The following is a 19,551-nucleotide window of genomic DNA, read 5'->3' on the forward strand; positions in this document are numbered from 1 at the left end:
TGAATCAGTTATACATATACATATGTTCCCATATCTCTTCCCTCTTGCGGCTCCCTCCCTTCCACTCTCCCTATTCCACCCCTCTAGTTGGCCACAAGGCACCGAGATGATCTCCCTGTGCTATGCGGCTGCTTCCCACTAGCTATCTATTTTACGTTTGGTACTGTATACATGTCCATGCCACTCTCTCACTTTGTCACAGCTTACCCTTCCCTCTCCCCATATCCTCAAGTCCATTATCTAGTAGGTCTGTGTCTTTATTGCCATCTTACCCCTACGTTCTTCATGACATTTTTTTTCTTAGATTCCATATACATGTGTTAGCATATGGTATTTGTCTTTCTCTTTCTGACTTACTTCACTCTGTATGACAGACTCTAGGTCCATCCACCTCACTACAGATAACTCAATTTCGTTTCTTTTTGTGGCTGAGTAATATTCCATTGTATACGTGTGCCACATCTTCTTTATCCATTCATCCAATTATGGATACTTAGGTTGTTACCATCTCCTGGCTATTGTAAATAGAGCTGCAATGAACATTTTGGTACATGATTCTTTTTGAATTATGGTTTTCTCAGGGTACATGCCCAGTAGTGGGATTGCTGGGTCATATGGTAGTTCTATTTGTAATTTTTTAAGGAAACTCCATACTGTTCTCCAGAGTGGCTGTACCAATTCACATTCCTACGAGCAGTGCAAGAGTGCTCCCTTTTCTCCACACCCCCTCCAGCATTTATTGTTTGTAGAGTTTTTGCTGATGGCCATTCTGACTGGTGTGAGATGATATCTCATTGTAGTTTTGATCTGCATTTCTCTAATGATTAATGATGTTGAGTATTCTTTCATGTGTTTGTTGGCAATCTGTATATCTTCTTTGGAGAAATGTCTATTTAGGTCTTCTGCCATTTTTGGATTGGGTTGTTTGTTTTATGTTATTGAGCTGCATGAGCTACTTGTAAATTTTGGAGATTAATCCTTTGTCAGTTGCTTCATTTGCAAATATTTTCTCCCATTCTGAGGGTTGTCTTTTGGTCTTGTTTATGGTTTCCTTTGCTGTGTAAAAGCTTTGAAGTTTCATGAGGTCCCATTTGTTTATTTTTGTTTTTATTTCCATTTCTCTAGGAGGTGGGTCAAAAAGGATCTTGCAGTGATCTATGTCATAGAGTGTTCTGCCTATGTTTTCCTCTAAGAGTTTGATAGTTTCTGGCCTTACATTTAGGTCTTTAATCTTTTTTTTTTTTTTTTTTTTTTTGCAGTACGCGGGCCTCTCACTCTTGTGACCTCTCCCGTGGCAGAGAATAGGCCCCAGACGCGCAGGCTCAGCGTCCATGGATCACGGACCTAGCCGCTCCGTGGCATGTGGAATCTTCCTGGACTGGGGCATGAACCGTGTTCCCTGCATCAGCAGGTGGACTCTCAACCACTGCCCCATCAGGGAAGCCCAGGTCTTTAATCCATTTTGAGCTTATTTTTGTGTATGGTGTTAGGGAGTGTTCTAATCTCATACTTTTACATGTACCTGTCCAGTTTTCCCAGAACCACTTATTGAAGAGGCTGTCCTTTCTCCACTGTACTTTCCTGCCTCCTTTATCAAAAATAAGGTGACCATATGTGCGTGGGTTTATCTCTGGGCTTTCTATCCTGTTCCATTGATCTATATTTCTGTTTTTGTGCCAGTACCATACTGTCTTGATTACAGTAGCTTTGTAATATAGTCTGAAGTCAGGGAGCCTGATTCGTTCTCAAGATTGCTTTGGCTATTCGGGGTATTTTGTTTTTCCATACAAATTGTGAAATTTTTTGAGAAACTGGAATTTTGTGATACAAATACTATCCTCGTGCATCTCACTTCTATTTAAAGTGTATCTTTCGGAAAGCTTCAAGATGGCAGAAGAGTAAGACGTGGAGATCACTTCCCTCCCCACAAATACATCAGAAATATATCTACTTGTGGAACAACTCCTACAGAACATCTACTGAATGCTGGCAGAAGACCTCAGACCTCCCAAAAGGCAAGAAACTCCCCATGTACTGTGGTAGGGCAAAAAAAAAAAAAAAAGAAAGAAAAAACAGAGACAAAAGAATAGGGATGGGACCTGCACCCGTGGGAGGGAGCTGTCAAGGAGGAAAGGTTTCCACACACTAGGAAGCACCTTCGTGGGCGGAGACTGTGGGTGGAGGAGGGGGGAAGCTTCAGAGTCACAGACGAGAGCGCAGCAACAAAGGTGTGGAGGGCAAAGCGGAAAGATTCCCGTTCAGAGGATCAGTGCCGACCAGCACTCACCAGCCTGAGAGGCTTGTCTGCTCACCCGCTGGGACGGGCGGGGGCTGGGAGCTGAGGCTTGGGCTTCGGGTCGGATTCCAGGGAGAGGACTGGGGTTGGTGGCGTGAACACAGCCTGAAGGGGGCTAGTGCCACAGCTAGCCAGGAGGGAGTCCGGGAAAAGTCTAGAGCTGCCGAACAGAAAAGAGACTTTTTCTTGCCTCTTTGTTCCCTGGTGCGTGAGGAGAGGGGGTTAAGAGAGCTGCTTAAAGGAGCTCCAGAGACGGGCATGAGACACTAAAGCTGCAGCTGCCGCCACCAAGAGGCCTGTGTGTGAGCACAGGTCACTCCCAACACCTCCCCTCCCGGGAGCCTGTGCAGACCGCCACTGCCAGGGTCCCGTGATCCAGGGACAACTTCCCCGGGGGAACGCACTGCGGGCCTCAGGCTGGTGCAATGTCCCATTGGCCTCTGCTGCCGCAGGCTTGCCCTGCACAGCATGCCCCTCCCTCTCCCCCGTCCTGAGTGAGCCAGAGCCCCCGAATCAGCTGCTCCTTTAACCCCGTCCCGTCTGAGCAGAAGAACAGACGCCCTCAGGCGACCTACATGCAGAGGCGGGGCCAAATCCAAAGCTGAACCCCGGGAGCTGTGCGGAACAAAGAAGAGAAAGGGAAATCTCTCGCAGCAGCCTCAGGAGCAGCGGATTAAATCTCCACCATCAACTTGATGTACCCTGCATCTGTGGAATACCTGAATGGACAACGAATCATCCCAAATTGAGGAGGTGGACTTTCAGAGCAATGATATATTTTTTTCCCTTTTTTTCTCTTTTTGTGAGTGTGTATGCATATGCTTCTGTGTGTGATTTTGTCTGTATAGCTTTGCTTTTACCATTTGTCCTAGGATTCTGTCTGTCCATTTTTTGTGTTTTTTTTAACTTAAAAATATTTTTCCTTAATAATTACTTATTTTTAATAACTATTTTATTTTACCTTATTTATTTTATTTTATTTTATCTTATTCTTTCTTTCTTTTTTTTTTCCTCACTTTTATTCTGAGCCGTGTGGATGAAAGGCTTTTGGTACTCCAGCCAGGTGTCAGGGCTGTACCACTGAGGTGGGAGAGCCAAGTTCAGGACACTGGTCCACAAGGGACCTCCCAGCTCCACATAATATCAAACAGCAAAAATCTCCCAGAGATCTCCATCTCAGCAACAATACCCAGCTCCTCTCAGCGACCAGAAAGCTGCAGTGCTGCACACCCTATGCCAAACAACTAGGAAGGCAGGAACAAAACCCCATCCAATAGCACAGAGGCAGCCTAAAACCATAATAAGGCCACAGACTAGCAAAACACACCAACAGACGCAGACCTGCCCACCAGAAAGGCAAGATCCAGCCTCATCCACCAGAGCAAAGGCACTAGTCCCCTCCACCAGTAAGCCTACACAGCCCACCGAAACAACCTTAGCCACTGGGGACAGACACCAAAAACAATGGAACTATGAACATGCAGCCTGTGAAAAGGAGACCACAAACACAGTAAGTGAAACAAAATGAGAAGACAGAGAAACACACAGCAGATGAAGGAGCAAGGCAAAAACCCACCAGACCTAACAAATGAAGAGGAAATAGGCAGTCTACCTGAAAAAGAATTCAGAATAATGATAGTAAAGATGATCCAAGATCTTGGAAATAGAATGGAGAAAATACAAGAAACTTTTAACAAGGACCTAGAAGAACTAAAGAGCAAACAAACAGTGATGAACAATGTAATAAATGAAATTAAAAATTCTCTAGAAAGGATCAATGTTAGAATAGTTGATGCAGAAGAACAGATAAGTGACCTGGAAGATAAAATAGTGGAAATAACTACTGCAGAGCAGAATAAAGAAAAAAGAATGAAAAGAATTGAGGACAGTCTCAGAGACCTCTGGGACAATATTAAATGCACCAACATTCGAATTATTGGGGTCCCAGAAGAAGAAGAGAAAAAGAAAGGGACTGAGAAAATATTTGGAGAGATTATAGTTGAAAACTTCCCTGATATGGGAAAGGAAATAGCTAATCAAGTCCAGGAAGCACAGAATCCCATACAGGATAAATCCAAGGAGAAACACACCAAGACACATATTAATCAAACTATGAAAAATTAAACACAAAGAACAAATATTAAAAGCAGCAAGGGAAAAACAACAAATAACACATAAGGGAATCCTCATGAGATTCACAGCTGACCTTTCAGCAGAAACTCTGCAAGCCAGAAGAAAAGGGCAGGAGATATTTAAAGTGATAAAGGAGAAAAAACCTACAACCAAGATTACTCTACTCAGCAAGGATCTTTTTCATATTTGACAAAGAAATTAAAATCTTTACAGACAAGCAAAAGCTAAGAGAATTCAGCACCACCAAACCAGCTTTACAAAAAATGCTAAAGGAAATTTTTGGGGCAGGAACCACAAGAGAAGGAAAAGACCTACAATAGTAAACCCAGAACCATTAAGAAAATGGTAATAGGAACATACATATCGATAACTACCTAAAGTGTAAATGGATTAAATGCTCCAACCAAAAGAAATAGCCTGGCTGAATGGATACAAAAACAAGACCCGAATATATGCTGTCTACAAGAGACCGACCTCAGACCTAGGGATATATATAGACTGAAAGTGAGGGGATGGAAAAAGATATTCCATGCAAATGGAAATCAAAACAAAGCTGGAGTAGCAATTCTCATATCAGACAAAATAGAGTTTAAAACAAAGACTATTACAAGAGACAAAGAAGGACACTACATAATGATCAAGGGATCAATCAAAGAAGAAGATATAACAACTGTAAATATTTATGCACCCAGCATAGGAGCACCTCAATACATTAGGCAAATACTAACAGGCATAAAAGGGGAAATCAACAGTAACACGATCACAGTAGGGGACTTTAACACCCTACTTTCACCAATGGACAGATCATCCAAAATGAAAATAAATAAGGAAACACAAGCTTTAAATGATACATTAAACAAGATGGACTTAATTGATATTTATAGGACATTCCATCCAAAAACAACAGAATACTCTTGTCAAGTGCTCATGGAACATTCTCTAGGATAGATCATATGCTGGGTCACAAATCAAGCTTTGGTAAATTTAAGAAAACTGAAATTGTATCAAGTATCTTTTCAGACCACAACGCTATGAGACTAGATATCAATTGCAGGAAAAAGTCTGTAAGAAATACAAAAACATGGAGGATAAACAACACAGTACTTAATAACCAAGAGATCACTGACGAAATCAAGGAGGAAATAAAAAACTACCTAGAAACAAATGACAATGAAAACAGTATGATGCAAAACCTATAGGATTCAGCAAACGCAGTTCTACGAGGGAAGTTTATAGCAATACAATCCTACGTTAAGAAAGAAGAAACATCTCAAATAAGCAACCTAACCTTACACCTAAAGCAATCAGAGAAAGAAGAACAAAAAACCCCTAAAGTTAGCAGAAGGAAAGATATCATAAAGATCAGATCAGAAATAAATGAAAAAGAAATGAAGGAAATGATAGCAAAGATCAATAAAACTAAAAGCTGGTAATTTGAGAAGATAAACAAAATTGTTAAACCATTAGCTAGACTTATAAAGAAAAAAAGGGAGAAGACTCAAATCAATAGAATTAGAAATGAAAAAGGAGAAGTAACAACTGAAACTGCAGAAATACAAAGGATCATGAGAGATTACTACAAGCAACTCTATGGCAATAAAATGAACAACCTGGAAGAAATGGACAAATTCTTAGAAATGCACAACCTTCTGAGACAGAACCAGGGAGGAATAGAAAATATGAATAGACCAATCACAAGCACTGAAATTGAAACTGTGATTAAAAATCTTCCAACAAACAAAAGCCCAGGACCAGGTGGCTTCACAGGCAAATTCTATCAAACATTTAGAGAAGAGTTAAAATCTATCCTTCTCAAACTCTTCCAAAATATAGCAGAGGGAGGAAGACTCCCAAACTCATTCTACAAGGCCACTTAATTCTGATACCAAAACCAGACAAAGATGTCACAAAGACAGAAAACTACAGGCCAATATCACTGATGAACATAAATGCAAAAATCCTCAACAAAATACTAGCAAACAGAATCCAACAGCACATTAAAAGGATCATACACCATGATCAAGTGGGGTTTATCCCAGGAATGCAAGGCTTCTTCAATATACGCAAATCAATCAAGGTGATACACCATATTAACAAACTGAAGGAGAAAAACCATATAATCATCTCAATAGATGCAGAGAATGCCTTTAACAAAATTCAACACCCATTTATGATAAAAACCCTGCAGAAAGTAGGCATAGAGGGAACTTTCCTCAACATAATAAAGGCCATATATGACAAACCCACAGCCAACATTGTCCTCAATGGTGAAAAACTGAAAGCATTTCCACTAAGATGAAGAACAAGACAAGGTTGCCCACTCTGAACACTATTATTCAACATAATTTTGGAAGTTTTATCCGTAGCAATCAGAGAAGAAAAAAAAAAAAAAGAAATCCAAATTTCAAAAGAAGAAGTAAAACTGTCACTGTTTGCAGATGACATGATACTATTACATAGAGAATCATAACGATGCTACCAGAAAACTACTAGAGCTAATCAGTGAATTTGGTAAAGTAGCAGGATACAAAATTAATGCAAAGAAATCTCTTGCATTCCTATACAGTAATGATGAAAAATCTGAAAGTGAAATTAAGAAAACATTTCCATTTACCATTGCAACATAAAAAATAATATATCTAGGAATAAACCTACCTAAGGAGACAAAAGACCTGTATGCAGAAAATTATAAGACACTGATGAAAGAAATTAAAGATGATACAAATAGATGGAGAGATATACCATATTCTTGGATTGGAAGAATCAACATAGTGAAAATGACTCTACTACCCAAAGCAATATACAGATTCAATGCAATCCCTATTAAACTACCACTGGCATTTTTCACAGAACTAGAACAACAAATTTCACAATTTGTATGGAAACACAGAAGACCCTGAATAGCCAAAGCAATCTTGAGAAAAAAAAATGGAGCTAGAGGAATCAGGCTCCCTGACTTCAAACTATACTACAAAGCTACAGTAATCAAGACAGTATGGTACTGACACAAAAACAGAAATATAGATCAATGGAACAGGATTGAAAGCCCAGAGATAAACCCACGCACATATGGTCAACTTATCTTTGATAAAGGAGGCAAGAATATACAGTGGAGAAAAGGCAGCCTCTTCAATAATTGGTGCTGGGAAAACTGCACAGCTACATGTAAAAGAATGAAATTAGAACACTCCCTAACACCATACACAAAAATAAGCTCAAAATGGATTAAAGACCTAAATGTAATGCCAGGGACCATCAAACTCTTAGAGGAAAACATAGGCAGAACACTCTATGACATAAATCACTGCAAGATCCTTTTTGACCCACCTCCTAGAGAAATGGAAACAAAAATAAACAAATGGGACCTCATGAAACTTCAAAGCTTTTGCACAGCAAAGGAAACCATAAACAAGACCAAAAGACAACCCTCAGAATGGGAGAAAATATTTGCAAATGAAGCAACTGACAAAGGATTAATCTCCAAAATTTACAAGCAGCTCATGCAGTTCAACATCTAAAAAACAAACAACCCAATCCAAAAATGGGCTGAAGACCTAAATAGACATTTCTCCAAAGAAGATATACAGATTGCCAACAGACACATGAAAGAATGCTCAACATCATTAATCATTAGAGAAATGCAGATCAAAACTACAATGAGATATCATCTCACACTGGTCAGAATGGCCATCATCAAAAAATCTACAAACAATAAATGCTGGAGAGGGTGTGGAGAAAAGGGAACCCTCTTGCAGTGTTGGTGGGAATGCAAACTGATACAGCCACTATGGATAACAGTATGGAGGTTCCTTAAAAAATGAAAAATAGAACTACCATACGACCCAACAGTCCCTCTTCTGGACATATACGCTGTGTAAACCATAATTCAAAAAGAGTCATGTACCAAAATGTTCATTGCAGCTCTATTTACAATAGCCAAGACATGGAAGCAACCGAAGTGTCCATCAACAGATGAATGGGTAAAGAAGATGTGCCACATATATACAATGGAATATTACTGAGCTATAAAAAGGAACGAAACTGAGTTATTTGTAGTGAGGTGGTTGGACCTAGAGACTGTCATACAGAATGAAGTAAGTCAGAAAGAGAAGAACAAATACCGTATGCTAACACATATATATGGAATGTAAAAAAAAAATGGTCATGAAGAACCTAGTGGCAAGATGGGAATAAAGATGCAGATCTACTAGAGAATGGACTTGAGGATACAGGGAGGGGGAAGGGTAAGCTGGGACAAAGTGAGAGAGTGGCATGGACATATATACACTACCAAACATAAAATACATAGCTAATGAGAAAGAGACACATAGCACAGGGAGAGTAGCTTGGTGCTTTGTGACCACCTAGAGGGGTGAGATAGGGAGGGTGGGAGGGAGGGAGATGCAAGAGGGAAGAGACATGGTGACATATGTATATGTATAACTGATTCACTTTGTTATAAAGCAGAAACTAACACACCATTGTAAAGCAATTATACTCAAAAAAGATGTTAAAATAAATAAATAAATAAAGTGTATCTTTCCCTTTCCTTTGTAATGAACCATTTTCCCTTGTCTTTATTGCTTCTAGGGATGCTAATACTACTTCAAATACCACTGCTACTACATCCATTGCTACTACTGTAAAAAAATAAGATAATTTTTATAGCTCATGTTGAGTGCATATACCTACTATATAGATTTAAGCCCTAACATATACTAAATTATTTAAGCCTCATATCATCTTAGGAGAGGTTGAATTGTGTCTCCCTCCCCCAAATTTACATGTTGAAATCCTATCCTCCAGTATTTCAGAATGTCTGTAGTTGGAGATAGGGTCTGTATAGAGGTAAAATTAGGTCATTAGGATAAACTCTAATACAATATGACTGGTATCCTCATAAGAAGAGGCGATCAGGACAGAGTAAAGACCATGTAAAGACACAGAGAGAAGATGGTCATCTTCAAACCAAGAGGAACAACCCTGCAGACACCTTGATCTCAGATGTCTAGGCTCCATAACTTGAGAAATACATTTGTGTTGCTTAAGCCACACAGTCTGTGATACTTTGTTACGGCAGCCCTAGCAGACTCATACACAACCTTATGAGTAAAGTCATATTGACTTCAGATGAGGGGTTTACAGATGAGGAAGCTGACCCAGAAATAAGGTAACTTGCCCAAGGTTACACAACTTTATTTCCTTTCAGAAATAAGGAAACAAGGGCCCAAGAATTTGACTTACATAAAGCTTCACAGTTAGTTTGAAGAAAGATTCAAAATTAGAAAAGTCAAAACCTACCCTGTATTTTCACCATTTAGCATCAGAGTTCTCAGAAATTTGTCACTTAGTCCCTTTGGCTGAGTTAAGACAAAGTGGTCACAGCGCAGGAGTGAATGAAGTCACATTTCTGTCATGGCTGTGGATGCCACATGAGGGGCAAGAGCACGTCTCTCTCTCTACCTCTTCGTTTATTTTTCACAACCACTCTGATGTCCAGGGCAAAGCTGCGTATAAAAGGAGCATATGGGTTCCTGAATAACTGTGTGGAGAAGAGTCACTCTGTCCACCCACATGGAATGAATGCAAGAAATAAATCTTACCGGGTTAAACCAATGGATTTAGTGCGTGGTTTTTGTTATTGCTGCTGTTGTTGTTGTTTACTGCTGTTGGCCTATGCTTACACACAGAGGCTATGATTGGAATTAAACTAGACAAACTATTCCACTGCGGGGCCACAGTAATTGGTTTAGGTTGGGTGCATGCCCCCATCAAAGCCAATGAGATATGAAGAACTGTTTTCTGAGTATTCTGGCAAAAGGAAGAGTCTTTTACTGGAACTATTAGAATTGGTTTCTTTCTTCCACCCCTCCCCCAACCCACCATGTTGAGCATTTCGAGCTTCAAATCTGCAGTAGCTTTTCGTCAGCAGGAGACCACTATGTGGAGGAAGGGGCCAGTACTGCAGAGTGCAGAGAGAGGGGGAAGCCAGGTCCTGATGGCATTATTTGATCTGCTGGATCAAGCCTTGACAGCTCTACTTGTGGCCTCCTTCAGTTCAGTGAGACAATCAGGTCACTTCATTGTTATAGCCTGTTTGAGTTTTCTGCTCCGAGAAACATACTCAGAGTTACTGAGCGCCAGCTGCCCACACAGTACCCATTACCTCCTTTTTCCTTCCTAACAGAAACTCGCTTTTTCAGATGCCCCATCCTCGTGTAGCCCATGTGACTTAGAGGAATCCCATCAGCTTCAGGAGTGAATCTGATTGGATTAAGAGTTATCTCACCCCCCCGGTCTGCGATTGGTTGTGAAAAGTCATGTGACCTAGTTCTGGCCAATGACGTGTGATGAGAGGGTTGCTGGTATAATCTGGGGAAGTTCTGCCTTGCTTTTAAGAGCAAGCTATTCTCTCTTTCCATAATTTAATGAAGGCAGATGACTCCACCACTGTCCCCTGGACAACCTAAAAAAATGAAACCAACCATGTGAATAGCAAAGCCAAGGACTGTAGAGAACCTAAGCTCCAGATAACAATATTGAGATTCTGGATCAACCAACTTCTATTAAATTTCCTGTTAAATGACCTTATACATCCTTTCGTTGAAAAAGCTAGTTTAAAAATAATTGAAACTCATCCAGTTATTTGAATAACTGAAAGTTAATTGCTGCATAAAGCCTCCCAGTAGTTCCAAATGCTTCCAATAGATTAAATAATCCCTACCCTCTGTCCCCAAAGCAATGATAACCAAAATGTGCTTTATCCTTTCTGTCTCCTTAGGCTATAAATAGCCAGATGGTTTTCCTCTCACATGAACGCCAGGGAATAAACTCTGTGCAATCTCTTCAAACTAAAATAGTAAAAGGTATTAAAATATCTTAAAGTGGTCTGTGCTCTATGACACAGACTAGGAGAGGTTATTTGACAATATCCTTTGTCAGCAGGAGGGGAAACTGTTGTCATATTCCTGGCCTCTTGAGTGAGTTATAGGACTGGAAAAGAGATAGGTTTTTCCTCTTCTCTTGTCCAAGATCGTTCTTTGATTATATTGCAGGGATTAAAGACTGATGATGAAAATGAAATTAGCTGTTAGTCTTAGTGAGGTAATTATGTTCCTGAACTACCAGGAGAGATGGACTTTGAGGCATCTATTTATATAATGAAAGATTTCAAATGCCTAATATTTATATATAGACTTGGTTCTTATATTTGTTAAGTTTCTTCTTCAGTTAATGTTAATTTGCCTCTACTATCAACTCTGGGAGGTAACTGTGGCAGGTTTTGTCAATTTCATTTTACAAATAAATTTGAACAAGGAGAGTGACTTGATTTCTAGGTTGATTCCACTGTGATAGAACACACTGTGGATGATTTCAATTCTTTTAAATTTGTTGAGGTTTGTTTTATGACCCAGGAAATGGTCTATCTATGTTCTGTGGGCACTTGAAAAGAACGTGTATTCTGCTGTTGTTGGGGGGATGCTTCTATAGATGTTGATTAGACCCTGTTGGTTGATGGTGTGGTTGAGCTCTCATGTATCTTTGCCAATTTTTGTGTCTAGTTGTTCTATCAAATATTAAAAGAGGGGTGTTGAAGTCTGAAATTATAATTGTGAATTATACTTCTTTCACCTTTATCAGGTTTGCTTCACATGTTTTGCATCTCTGTTGCCTTGTGGATACACAGTGAGCATTGCTATGTCTTTGTGGATTGACCCTCTCATCAGTACATAATCTCTCTCTCTGACTCTGGTAATTTTATTTGCTCTGAAGTCTACTTTGTCTGTCATTAATTAGCCACTCCTACTTTCCTTTGATTATTGTTTGCATGGTATACATGATATATCTTTTTCCATCATTTTACTTTCAACGTGTGTGTACTATTATATTTGAAGTGAGTTTCTTGTAGATGACATACATTGGGATTATGTTTTTTAATTCACTCTGCCAAGGTCTTTTAACTGGTATATTTAGACCATTTAAATTTAATGTACTTATTGATATATTAGGGACTAAGTTTGCCATTTTATTTTTCTTTTGTTTATTCTCTGTTTTTCATTTATGATTTTTTTTTGCCTTCATATGAGTTACTTAAACATTTCTTTTTTAGAATTGCATTTGAATTATCTGTAGTGTTCATCAACAGTGTATCTCTTTGTGTAGTTTTTTTCTAATGGTTGCTCTAGGTATATGTATAACTTATCACAGTCTACTGTTGTCATCATTTTACCCATTTGAATGAAGTGTAGATGATCTTACCTCTCTTCATGTCCATTTATCCTCCTCTGTTCATAATACAGTTTTCTTAAACATTTCCTCTACTTACTTTGATAACCACATCAGACAATGTTATAATTTTTTCTTCAATCATCAAATATAATTTGGAAGTCTCAAGAATAAAAGGCAATTCTATTGTCTTTACTCATAATTTTGGTTACTGTATTTCCTTGTTTTTGATGTTCTAGGGTTTCTTCTTTGAGCATTTTCTTTCTTTTTAGAGAATGTCTGCCCAACTGAAACCAGAACATCCTAGTTCAACTCAGTCCCAATTGCAAGCCTCAGGTTCATGAGCTAAAGAAACTGTTATTGTTTCAAGTCACTAATTTTGGGACGGTTTATTATACAGCACTGTTGTGGTAATAGATAACTGATGCAGAATGGATGGGAAGCCCTGTACATAGCGCGCACGCGCACACACACACACACACACACACACACACACCCCTCCTGCAGACCCTGAAGTGTAGAGAAGACTGAGATTATTTGTAACCCTTGCACGGAGCAAGCCCAGACCAATGGCTTCTCAGTCTGCTTAAGGATGATCTTTTCCAGATTCAGAGAATCCCAGATAAAACAAGACTCTGAGGAATGCTGCATTCCCTTCTAAGACTTCCCTCACCTTCCCAGGCAAGATGTAGAGAGGCCAGAGAAGGCTTCCCTCCTAGAGGTCAGGCTCTAGCTCCTCATTTACTAGATCACATTCCATACCTTCCACTCTTACCGGCCCATTACATCCCTCTCTCTCTCTCTTCTTCATGGTATTTTGTGTTGTTAAGGCTGGCTATGGGCTTTCTCTAATTTGTATTAAAAAATCAAGAATTCTCATTACACGCAAAGGAGAAAGGAGTATCTCTTTACAAGTCCTACCAAGGCACCTAGGTCTGTTCTAGAACTAGGTTAGTGCCCCTTCAAGGTAGAAGATTTTAAAGCCTTGAGAAAATTTAAAAAATACTTATAGCTAAATTCCAGAATCCCTCTTTCCACAAGGGGGGGTTGTCTCTCTCTAGCCATATTCCCGAAAGGGTTTTCTTTTTCTTTTTTCTTAGACCAATGCTGTCCCTGGACTCAGAGGAGTAAGGATAAGACTTTATTTAAGATTTTTCTGTTTCTAGCCTTATCTAGATAACTAGCCAATTGTCTTGTTTGACTCCATGTGAGGGGATCCTAATACATGCTGCGCATCAGGGGAGGGAAAAAGGGAGCAGTGAGCACTTTCTGAGGGACCGTTTCCCTTGGGGTACCATGCTGGGCAGTAGGGTATATCATCTGAGGCTTACAACAAAGCCCCTGACATTGCTACTATTATTATCTTCATTTTATGAACAAGGAAATGAAGGTTCAGTAAGGGGAAGTATTTATCAAATGTTACTCAAGAAACAGATCAGTGTTACTTCAACAAGCCTACCAGACCTTGCTAATTACAGGAGAACATCCTCTGCCCCCACCCCGTCTTGCCCCCAACACGCTTTTTTGAAATTTAAGAAAAAGTAAAGGAGATGATAATATGGCAACTACCTAGTATCTATTACAAAGAATTGGTCAATGTTGACGTTTTGTCTCATTTGTGTTAAATATTTAAAATAAAATGTTAAATAACTTGAACCCTCACTTTCAACATCATTTACTATCCCTTCTCCACTCCCACTCCCCAAAATAAATCTCTACTATAAGTTTAGTGTTTTTCCTTTCAGCCCATTTTTCATACAGTTCAAAGACCTTTCTGGGGGTAGAAAGTTTCATTCTCCCTACTACTTCCTTACAGGGATTTTGGGAATCTATACCTTAGAAAATGTCAGTGACCTCTGCCTGCCCTTTGTGCTTTGGCCCCCCATGGTTTGTGACGTTGCTGCATGGGGCAGGTTCAGACAGAGTGATGTTCTTGGTAGAGCTGAAGTGGTCCACCACTGCTACAGCAGACACTACTCTTTGTTCTCAACTCATGTTGTGAATTGTTCAGTTCCATTTTGTTTCTGGAGCTACAGGACAACTTGATATGATGCTATCTAGTGTTCCAACCTTTGCCAGAAAAAGAAATGAGACATCACCTCAAATAAAGCAAATAAATAGACTTTAAAACAGGGAAGAAAAGATGTTATTACCAGAAGAACTTAAAACCAAAGCTTGAGGGTTTTTTTTTCTTCTTTTTTTTTTTAATCACCATTGCACTGCAGGAGTTACTGTTGGTGTCCCTATATCTCCCTACACTTACATCTTCGGTGCACAGCTATCAGGACCTGCATACCTCTGGGACCACTCCGCCCAGTCTGGGAGGCTGAAGTAACGGGGAACCCGTGTTCCCTAGGAGCAGTCCTCAACAAATGGCTGCTAGGAATTTATGTATAAATATCTTAGCTCCTTCTCTCAGGTAGGATAACAAAAAGGCATGTGTCCAACACTCCCAGAGTTTTCCAGTGGAATTAAGTTCCATCTGCGAGAGTGCTGGCTGGCCGGGTTATGCAAACTTTACCAGACGATTTCCGCTGGGTCTCAAACCCTACGCCCCTACTAGTATTTCCTTCACTTTCCAAGTAACCATTGAAACCACTGGCTTTGGAAGCTTTGTCTCAGGGTCTCCCAAACTCAGAAAACTCTTCTGCGGTAGATTGCAAAATGGCCATAAACTCCCCCTTCCTCTACATCTTTATGTGATGTTACAGCTTCTTCCATCCAGCAGTGGGCTGGTCTTAGGTCTTGCTTTGGCCAATAGAATGTGGTGGAAGTGATGGCATGCCAGTTCTAAGACTAGGCTTCAAGAAAATATACAGTACTACTTTTTCTCAAATATTCATGAGCATTAATAAATGGTTGTTCTTTAAGCCACTAAGTATTGGGTGATTTGTCAGGTAACAGAAACTAACTGATCTAAGTCCATATATGAGACCAGCTCTTGCATGTATTTCCTTGAATGAGAGTATTGTTTACCTTAAGGAAAAGCATCTTCTCTAGCACAGAGAGTAAATGACCTTCTCAGGTTGCCCAGCAGAATGTGAGTGCCAGTAGCCGTCAGTATCCTGGTTTATTACTTTGTTCCAGGGCCTCTGTGCTGAATCACCTTGTCTGGGTTTGCCTGCTAGCTGCTGTGTTTTCTCTCCACCAAGGCTGCCAGCCCAGCTGCTGGTTTTTTCCAAAGCCCTCTTTTCACAGAGCAGCGAGGTAGGAGGGCCCTGAGTTTTTATGGATTTTGCCAGTGACATATGTGTCTGATAGGGATTCAAGTGCTTACAAAACTGGCCTGATATGCAGAGCTCACCATAAACACTGCAATTGCTAGATGCTGGAAAATTTATGGAGCTTCAGAGCCAGCAGGATGCACAGTAACAACATTGAATAGAGTAAGTCTGGCTGCTTCATCCTGGCTTTGCTTTTGGTCTATGAAGTTATTTTCAGCTCTAAGATGCCAGGATGCCTGGATTTGAGGACTAAGAAGGGCTTCATGAAAATGCAAAGCCAAAAGGCAAGGGGTTAGTTGTCTAACTGAAGGAAGTTCTTATAGGCTAGAACGGTGGTTCTCTATAGGGTCCCTATACCAGCATCACCTGGGAACTTGTTAGAAAAGAAAATTCTTGGGCCCCGTCCCAGACCCTCTGAATCAGAATTTCTTGGGATGGGGCCCCAGTAATCTGTTTTATCAACCCTCCACGTGATTTGAATGCAGACTCAAGTCTGAGAATTATTGATCTAGGGGCATGCTATTCCAAATGTAGTTCATGGTGTTGGCATTGCCTGGGAGCTGGTTAGAGAAGCAGAGGCTCAGCACCATCTCCTCAGCCTTCCTGAATCAGAATCTGCATTTAACAAGACCCCCAGATGATCTGAGTGCACATCAAAGCTGAGAAGAGCTGGGTATACATTTCTAATCTCAAACCTTGAAGTTTGTGATTCATTGGGTCTAGGGTGGGGCCCACTAATTTGCATTTCTAAGAAGCTCCCAGGTATCGCTGATGCTGCAGTTTTGGGGACCACACTTTGAGCAGCAAGACTCTAGTTTTCAGGCCAGGCTTAGAATCTGGGTCATGGGAGGGTTTCAAGCCAATCCAAATGTGAGCCACTCTGGACAGACCTGCAGGCTGCACACTGCTCAACTCCAGAAGGCACCATTCACATAGACTCTGAGGCAAGGACGTGAAACCCAAAGCTAAGTAAGATAAGAGGCAAGAGTTGGTTAAAGAGTGGGCTTTAGAGAGAGTCAGAACTGGGTTTCAATCTTAACCTTGCCTCTTACATAGTTGTGTGATCTTGGGAAAATCATTTAACTCTGTGTCTCAATGTCCTCGTCTGTAAAATGGAGATGGTCATACCTGCCCCACTAGACGAGATACTTAATGGTCAGTACACAGAACAAGCCCAGCAAATATTCGTCTTTTCCTTTCAGCCAAGGGAATAGAAGTGTCATCAGATGTGCTGTCTCCTTCTCCTCCAGTCTCATCCTGGCCAGTGGCTTATTTGTCTGCTTCTGGCTGAAGACCAGGTAAGTGTGATGGGCTTTTCTTTAGCACTCCTAGGGGTCAGATGAAGGTGATACAAGAATAACTCGGGCTATTTATATTAGGAACACTTCCCATGGGTTTGTAAAAATCAATTCATAAAAATGACCAATGTAGCCAATTCCAAACCACACCTACCAACCAAAGTCAAAAAAGACAGCAGCATCCCTGGTCCTTCCAAGGCTCTCTGTGATGCCCCTGGCGCCTGGAATCACGCAGAGGCTTTGCGAGGGCACCTTGGTGGGTCGGGCAGGGAAATCTGCCCTCCTCAACTTAAAGGATACGGTTAAGCCATTCCTGTGTTTCTTTCTTTCTTTCTTTCTTTTTTCTTTTTTTTGAGAAAAAGACACTCAGTGATGCTCTGAAACAAACATAAAGACCAAATAAAGTATATATTGGCGGCAAGGGGAAAGCCATTTGGGGTACAGAGCAGGCAGCAAGATGCTATCAAAGCTTTAAAACACAAACCAACCAGGGCAATGTTAAGAGGCCAGATGAACCTTGATGGTGTCAGAAACTAGACACCCTTAAATTTTCTTTTTTGCACTTAGCAGAAGCAGAAGAAAGGATATGTATTTTTTCTTCCTTTCTTTTTAAATTCAGGGCTGGTCGTATTTTTAGGAGGGGGTGGAACGGCTGCTGACTTTAGGCAGGATTTCAGCCTGAGACAGCCACTAGAGGGCGTCAGAGATCCAGAAAAACTCCTGTTTCTGAAAGAAGCCCCAGGGAGGGAGCTGAAAGGTCTGTTCTGGGTGGGGTGTTGGGGCGGAAGCTGATTCCGAAGAACCTTCTCAGCAGGGGTTCACCTTCCCACGAGAAGGAAGTAGCCAGCTGTGTAGGGAAGTTAGATAATTAATTGACCAATTTATTCACTGTAAATGATTTCTGCATGCAAGCCTCTGTCTGTCCTTGGAGTGAAAGTACAGATGAGGGTGTAGGACTTTTTATGAGAGTCTGTAACTGAAAAGAAGCCTAGTTGTAGGGCTCAGGGGTGGTATCAGGGACAAGCTTGGAAGCTGTGGACCGTTGTACCCCATTACTTCCATGTGCTGCCCCAGTAAACATAAAATCAAAATAAAAACAGCATGCTTGTAGGCGAATAGAGTTTTGAGCGAAGTTCCAGATTGCCACCTGTTAATGTGTCCTGTATAGAAAATTCTAGCGCTGTCCTGATTGGGGATTTACAGTGTGCGTTGAAGTAGGGGTAAAGCTGACTCCTCTACTATTGCTCAAAAGGCCCTTAAAGTGTTCACTAAGACAGAACACCGTAGAACTTAGAAACTCACCTTTCCTGGAGAGATCTAGAACACAGGAGGGGCTATCCCAGTAGGGGGACATGGTAGAAAATGGCCTAAAAATTTACGGTCTAGCCAGAGGAATTGCTGGTCATGGGAAGCAATGGGGCAGAATGGGCACCGCTTGGTCCACCAGCCTCTGCTAGGGAAGAGATCCTTCAGCCCCGCCCTTATGCCTCTGCAGCCCCCTCCAGCAATGAAGACCCTTTGTCAGCATGACCTATACTTCCTGCCCTCGCTCCCACCCCACCACGGCTGGCAGCAACTTTTTTTTTTTTTTTTTTGCGGTACGCGGGCCTCTCGCTGTTGTGGCCTCTCCCGTTGCGGAGCATCAGGCTCCGGATGCACAGGCTCAGCGGCTGTGGCTCACTGGTCCAGCCGCTCCGCGGCATGTGGGATCTTCCCGGGCCGGAGCACAAACCCGTGTCCCCTGCATCGGCAGGCGGACTCTCAACCACTGCACCACCAGGGAAGCCCCTGGCAGCAACTTTTTTTTTTCTTTTTTTTCTTTTTTTGCGGTACGCGGGCCTCTCACTGTTGTGGTCTCTCCCGTTGCGGAGCACAGGCTCCGGACGCGCAGGCTCAGCGGCCATGGCTCATGGGCCCAGCCGCTCTGCGGCATGTGGGATCTTCCCGGACTGGGGCACGAACCGATGTCCCCTGCATCGGCAGGCGGACTCTCAACCACTGCGCCACCAGGGAAGCCACCCTGGCAGCAACTTTTGTGAGTCGGGAAGGTTACAGATCGGGAAGACGTGTTCCCTAGAGCAGGAGTGGGGTCTCCCACTCCATGGGTGTGCTCCAGGAGGGCTGAGTCCCAGATGACTTGCAAATATGGTCTTCCTGTGGAGAGCTTCTGGGAAAGGAAAGAAATTGGTTGGGTTTCAGTATATTTCCTCCGTTGTAAGAGAAAGATGGATAAAATAAATGAGATGAGACCAATTCTATCAAGCAATATAATGATGTTTCCCTTTCTAATAGAAATTTCTTTTTCAGAAGCTAAAAATTCAGTGAACCTCTTAAATCCTAGTTTACCACGGATACAAGGAAGCAGGTCCTCCTT

The sequence above is a fragment of the Hyperoodon ampullatus genome (assembly GCF_949752795.1).
Source record: "Hyperoodon ampullatus genome assembly, chromosome: 14".
NCBI lineage: Eukaryota > Metazoa > Chordata > Mammalia > Artiodactyla > Ziphiidae > Hyperoodon > Hyperoodon ampullatus.